General features: G+C 41.0%; 12 non-coding genes across 12 annotated transcripts; all 12 read left to right on the top strand.

Moving 5' to 3' along the window:
* Positions 1 to 2035: 2035 nt before the first annotated feature.
* On the top strand, positions 2036 to 2107 carry Trnap-cgg. Its single transcript has one exon. It is a non-coding gene; the product is annotated as a tRNA-Pro (tRNA).
* Positions 2108 to 2236: 129 nt separating this feature from the next.
* On the top strand, positions 2237 to 2308 carry Trnap-agg. Its single transcript has one exon. It is a non-coding gene; the product is annotated as a tRNA-Pro (tRNA).
* Positions 2309 to 2638: 330 nt separating this feature from the next.
* Trnap-cgg lies at positions 2639 to 2710 on the top strand. Its single transcript has one exon. It is a non-coding gene; the product is annotated as a tRNA-Pro (tRNA).
* Positions 2711 to 2839: 129 nt separating this feature from the next.
* On the top strand, positions 2840 to 2911 carry Trnap-ugg. Its single transcript has one exon. It is a non-coding gene; the product is annotated as a tRNA-Pro (tRNA).
* Positions 2912 to 3040: 129 nt separating this feature from the next.
* On the top strand, positions 3041 to 3112 carry Trnap-ugg. The gene has a single exon. It is a non-coding gene; the product is annotated as a tRNA-Pro (tRNA).
* A 129-nt stretch (positions 3113 to 3241) lies between these two features.
* On the top strand, positions 3242 to 3313 carry Trnap-cgg. The gene has a single exon. It is a non-coding gene; the product is annotated as a tRNA-Pro (tRNA).
* A 129-nt stretch (positions 3314 to 3442) lies between these two features.
* On the top strand, positions 3443 to 3514 carry Trnap-ugg. The gene has a single exon. It is a non-coding gene; the product is annotated as a tRNA-Pro (tRNA).
* Positions 3515 to 3643: 129 nt separating this feature from the next.
* On the top strand, positions 3644 to 3715 carry Trnap-cgg. Its single transcript has one exon. It is a non-coding gene; the product is annotated as a tRNA-Pro (tRNA).
* Positions 3716 to 3844: 129 nt separating this feature from the next.
* On the top strand, positions 3845 to 3916 carry Trnap-ugg. Its single transcript has one exon. It is a non-coding gene; the product is annotated as a tRNA-Pro (tRNA).
* A 129-nt stretch (positions 3917 to 4045) lies between these two features.
* Trnap-cgg lies at positions 4046 to 4117 on the top strand. The gene has a single exon. It is a non-coding gene; the product is annotated as a tRNA-Pro (tRNA).
* A 129-nt stretch (positions 4118 to 4246) lies between these two features.
* Positions 4247 to 4318, top strand: Trnap-cgg. The gene has a single exon. It is a non-coding gene; the product is annotated as a tRNA-Pro (tRNA).
* A 129-nt stretch (positions 4319 to 4447) lies between these two features.
* On the top strand, positions 4448 to 4519 carry Trnap-ugg. The gene has a single exon. It is a non-coding gene; the product is annotated as a tRNA-Pro (tRNA).
* The last annotated feature ends 1481 nt before the right edge of the window (positions 4520 to 6000 follow it).

Here is a 6000-nt window from a genome sequence, read left to right as displayed (position 1 = left end):
TCGCTTCGGGTGCGAGAGGTCGTGGGTTCAAATCCCGGTTGAGCCCGCGATATTTTATAGCATCTGAATGTTCGATCGGTGGATGGTGTCAATTGTGAGGTTGTGTATCTTTATTGTGAATGTTGTCGATTGATATCGTTGTGCAGGTTTGTGTGTGTGATCTATTGTTTATGTCGGCTCAATGGTCTAGGGCAGGTATGTCAAACTGGTGGCCCGCGGGCCGCATGCGGCCCTCGTCAATGCTGAATGCGGCCCGCGAGAATATTTTGAGAATTGCTAAATGCACTGCAAACCAAAAAAACTGTTATTACTATTTGTCTAATTGTATAAAATTTTCCAGAGAAGAACAATCATTTTGATGGTATATTTTTCGAATCTAACATGAATGTAACCATAACATCTCATAAACTTATGCTGCACAATCGTACAGAACAATTGGAACCCTTAAGAAAAATTGATTTGAATGCAAACTCATTATGTTTCGATGAAATTCTGAATATTAGCACAATGTTGTGTACACTCGATTGCACATTCTATGGAAAAATATGGAAAAATAGATTGGCGTCAACCTTCTACAAACGAAAAAGGAATGAATTACTTTCATACACACACTTGGAATCTTCGCAACAACTAGTGCTAGATTGTCAGAATCGTCATTTTTGATCTTAGCTGTTCTGACTCCTGATCCGTCCAAATCAAACCAACAGTTCCGTTCGGTGCCGACCGAAGCTTATAGAGCCGTTTAATGCCATTCGGAACCATTGGAGTCATCGGTTGTCGCACGGAGCGGCTAATCTACAGTGAGAAATGGATCTGGTCGGTCCTACCGAATTTGACCATGCCCCAATTACCCGAATTTTTACCAATTATGCCCCCGAGTGCCGAGTTAAGGATTCATTGGGCTCCGAAATTCTTTTTCGAACGAATTTGCACGGCTCCGACCTTAGAATGTTACATTTTTGATGTTCGATTAAAGCCACTTCTGTTTTATTCATAATCATGCCACCATAAATGTTAATAAAAATGATTGTAGCCAAGTTGGAATTATGTGTACCCCACATTCTACAAAACGAATTAATGTACTTTCCAACCTCCCCAAAAATCAAAACCAAAATGATATGATTACGCTTAAGCCATGAGTATTTAGATTAAGGATTAAAATAATCGAAATGCCGAAGTCCTGCGATGTATAGCTTATTTCCATAGATTAGCTCACACAGTCCACTACCTCAATTCGCGAATCATCTCCCTTCAAGTGTCAAAAAACGAATCTTTGTCAGATAAAATTATCGTAATTTAAAAAAATTATTTGTAAAATACGGGTTCTTGGAACTTGGAAATTAGCAAAAATTATGTTTAAACACGTTTTATTACAATTTTTCTCTTGATCTGTCAAAAAATTGCAGGCAAATATATTTGTTATTCATCCAGCGATGGATAGCTTGGATGGCTTGAAAATGATTCGCCTCGCGAAAAAGATACCTTAGTGAAAAAGTGTGGTTGGACGATTTTTTCTAACAGAACTACCGTGTTAGAACGCGACTAATGAAAAATGTCGTATTTTAATAATAAGGATAAAAATGCATGTGACTTTAAAAGTACATTAAACTATTTTTCGAAATAAAAAAGTGCACAATGAAAAATAACACAGCAAATTTGTAAATAGGAAACTATTCCAGATTTGAAGCGAGGAGTACAAAAAGTCAATTTGTTTAACAATAATGATTTTAAACAGTATTTTATATAAATATTGAGGTATAGTTTTTATTCTCACATTTGCGGCCCGCGAATCACTGAAAATCTGTACTTGCGGCCCTCTAATGAAATGAGTTTGACACAGCTGGTCTAGGGGTATGATTTTCGCTTTGAGTGCGAGAGGTCGCGGGTTCAAATCCCGGTTGAGCCCGCGATATTTTATAGCATCTGAATGTTCGATCGGTGGATGGTGTGAATTGTGAGGTTGTGTATCTTTATTGTGAATATTGTCGATTGGTATTGTTGTGCAGGTTTGTGTGTGTGATCTATTGTTTATGTCGGCTCAATGGTCTAGGGGTATGATTTTCGCTTCGGGTGCGAGAGGTCCCGGGTTCAAATCCCGGTTGAGCCCGCGATATTTTATAGCATCTGAATGTTCGGTCGGTGGATGGTGTGAATTGTGAGGTTGTGTATCTTTATTGTGAATGTTGTCGATTGTTATCGTTGTAGAGGCTTGTGTGCGTGATCTATTGTTTATGTCGGCTCAGTGGTCTAGGGGTATGATTTTCGCTTAGGGTGCGAGAGGTCCCGGGTTCAAATCCCGGTTGAGCCCGCGATATTTTATAGCATCTGAATGTTCGATCGGTGGATGGTGTGAATTGTGAGGTTGTGTATCTTTATTGTGAATGTTGTCGATTGGTATTGTTGTGGAGGTTTGTGTGTGTGATCTATTGTTTATGTCGGCTCAATGGTCTAGGGGTATGATTTTCGCTTCGGGTGCGAGAGGTCGTGGGTTCAAATCCCGGTTGAGCCCGCGATATTTTATAGCATCTGAATGTTCGATCGGTGGATGGTGTCAATTGTGAGGTTGTGTATCTTTATTGTGAATGTTGTCGATTGTTATCGTTGTGGAGGTTTGTGTGTGTGATCTATTGTTTATGTCGGCTCAATGGTCTAGGGGTATGATTTTCGCTTCGGGTGCGAGAGGTCCCGGGTTCAAATCCCGGTTGAGCCCGCGATATTTTATGGCATCTGAATGTGCGATCGGTGGATGGTGTCAATTGTGAGGTTGTGTATCTTTATTGTGAATGTTGTCGATTGTTATCGTTGTGGAGGTTTGTGTGTGTGATCTATTGTTTATGTCGGCTCAATGGTCTAGGGGTATGATTCTCGCTTTGGGTGCGAGAGGTCCCGGGTTCAAATCCCGGTTGAGCCCGCGATATTTTATAGCATCTGAATGTTCGATCGGTGGATGGTGTCAATTGTGAGGTTGTGTATCTTTATTGTGAATGTTGTCGATTGTTATCGTTGTGGAGGCTTGTGTGTGTGATCTATTGTTTATGTCGGCTCAATGGTCTAGGGGTATGATTCTCGCTTTGGGTGCGAGAGGTCCCGGGTTCAAATCCCGGTTGAGCCCGCGATATTTTATAGCATCTGAATGTTCGATCGGTGGATGGTGTGAATTGTGAGGTTGTGTATCTTTATTGTGAATGTTGTCGATTGTTATCGTTGTGCAGGTTTGTGTGTGTGATCTATTGTTTATGTCGGCTCAATGGTCTAGGGGTATGATTTTCGCTTCGGGTGCGAGAGGTCCCGGGTTCAAATCCCGGTTGAGCCCGCGATATTTTATAGCATCTGAATGTTCGATCGGTGGATGGTGTCAATTGTGAGGTTGTGTATCTTTATTGTGAATATTGTCGATTTTTATCGTTGTGGTGGTTTGTGTGTGTGATCTATTGTTTATGTCGGCTCAATGGTCTAGGGGTATGATTCTCGCTTTGGGTGCGAGAGGTCCCGGGTTCAAATCCCGGTTGAGCCCGCGATATTTTATGGCATCTAAATGTTCGATCGGTGGATGGTGTCAATTGTGAGGTTGTGTATCTTTATTGTGAATGTTGTCGATTGTTATCGTTGTGGAGGTTTGTGTGTGTGATCTATTATTTATGTCGGCTCAATGGTCTAGGGGTATGATTTTCGCTTCGGGTGCGAGAGGTCCCGGGTTCAAATCCCGGTTGAGCCCGCGATATTTTATAGCATCTGAATGTTTGATTGGTGGATGGTGTGAATTGTGAGGTTGTGTATCTTTATTGTGAATATTGTCGATTGTTATCGTTGTGGAGGTTTGTGTGTGTGATCTATTGTTTATGTCGGCTCAATGGTCTAGGGGTATGATTCTCGCTTTGGGTGCGAGAGGTCCCGGGTTCAAATCCCGGTTGAGCCCGCGATATTTTATGGCATCTAAATGTTCGATCGGTGGATGGTGTGAATTGTGAGGTTGTGTATCTTTATTGTGAATGTTGTCGATTGTTATCGTTGTGCAGGTTTGTGTGCGTGATCTATTGTTTATGTCGGCTCAATGGTCTAGGGGTATGATTCTCGCTTCGGGTGCGAGAGGTCCCGGGTTCAAATCCCGGTTGAGCCCGCGATATTTCATAGCATCTGAATGTTTGATTGGTGGATGGTGTGAATTGTGAGGTTGTGTATCTTTATTGTGAATGTTGTCGATTGTTATCGTTGTGCAGGTTTGTGTGTGTGATCTATTGTTTATGTCGGCTCAATGGTCTAGGGGTATGATTTTCGCTTCGGGTGCGAGAGGTCCCGGGTTCAAATCCCGGTTGAGCCCGCGATATTTTATAGCATCTGAATGTTCGATCGGTGAATGGTGTCAATTGTGAGGTTGTGTATCTTTATTGTGAATATTGTCGATTGGTATCGTTGTGCAGGTTTGTGTGTGTGATCTATTGTTTATGTCGGCTCAATGGTCTAGGGGTATGATTCTCGCTTTGGGTGCGAGAGGTCCCGGGTTCAAATCCCGGTTGAGCCCGCGATATTTTATAGCATCTGAATGTTCGATCGGTGGATGGTGTGAATTGTGAGGTTGTGTATGTTTTTTGTGAATGTTGTCGATTGTTATCGTTGTGGAGGCTTGTGTGTGTGATCTATTGTTTATGTCGGCGCCATTGTCTTGGGATATGATTTCATTAGGGATAGGGATTCATGTTTTTTTTTTGCAAAATCAAAAAAGAATTTTATGGAAAATTTAATTCTCTGTTCAATGGGGATGCGTCGAATGAGTCTTGTTAAGTTGTTGCAATAATGTTTTCCGTTTCGATTAACGATAATAATTCCTGTTCCACATTTTACACTCTGCCTTATTAACAACGCAAATTGGTGTATCTCTCATGTGGAAAAGTGGATTTTCCAGCACTCAGTAGCAAATCTATTACGACAAGAAACGAAAAGATACAACTCACATGAAAAAAGGTTTTCTTGACATCCTCTTGGCAGTGATCTTCTACTGATGGGGGCCTCTTTTTGTCGATCTGGCGGCAAACGTTGTCTTCAGATCGGGTCGGGTTATGCCTGTCAACGGCGACTTCTGTTTGAGTCCGTCATTCATGAAATAAGCCGTCGAAGAACGCGTCTCGTTTGTCGCATTTATGTCGTACAGGTTTTTTTTCGCTCACTCATTTTCTTTTCAAGGAAAAGAAGAAAAAAAAACAGTCTTACCATCGCTTGTGACGCGGCAGGAGAGCGTTGTTTTATGTTCCCCCTATTGGTGGCTGGAAAGGTTTCGTGTCGATGGGTTGTTTTCTTGGTCGTTTGGTTATTCTACCCAATATACGTTGTTGTGTGTATGTATGCGCGAGAACGCTAAAAAATGTGTATTTATGGGTTGGGTAAAAGCAGTTCTCCTGAAAATAAACAGCAGAGGAAGAGACTTCCTAACGAGTCTTCCGTCTTTGCAACGCACATCTAATGCTTCGCACGTTTGAAAGGTTCTGTTTGAGCAAATGTTTCTTCGCAGTGTTTGTGTGTAGAAGTATTACCATAAATGTCCGACGCCGTGCTGAGAAGCATTTGGTAATATTTTTGTTAGTTTAGGTATAGGAACAATACGCAAAAAGGTTATTTCGTCTTGTTGGAGAAATATACAGTGTATTTCTGTTGTAGTTTCAGTTTCTAGCGTTCGTATGGGCTTTATGTTATCAGATTTTTTTAAAATAATATACAAGAATGCATTAGGAGACTTGAATGGCAGTTGTAGTTATGAACAAATAAAACTTAGAAATCAAACATATAAATCCATTCTCACTTCAATATAACTTCGAAAAATGCGACCTTGAACCAACATGATTTTTGATGGTTAAATTTCGCATATAAAAAGCCCTCAGAATGCATATCTCTGAAATGAAAGCATACATCAATAATTATGATTAATCAAGGCTTTGCCGAATCTTTGTTGCAACAGCACACAAAAGAAACACATAATCATCATTTCGCAACCACCACCATCATCCTTGT

This window comes from Anopheles merus, chromosome 3L, assembly GCF_017562075.2.
Source record: "Anopheles merus strain MAF chromosome 3L, AmerM5.1, whole genome shotgun sequence".
NCBI lineage: Eukaryota > Metazoa > Arthropoda > Insecta > Diptera > Culicidae > Anopheles > Anopheles merus.
The sequence above is the reverse complement of the archived record's forward strand: the minus strand, read 5'-3'. Positions and strand labels throughout refer to the sequence as shown.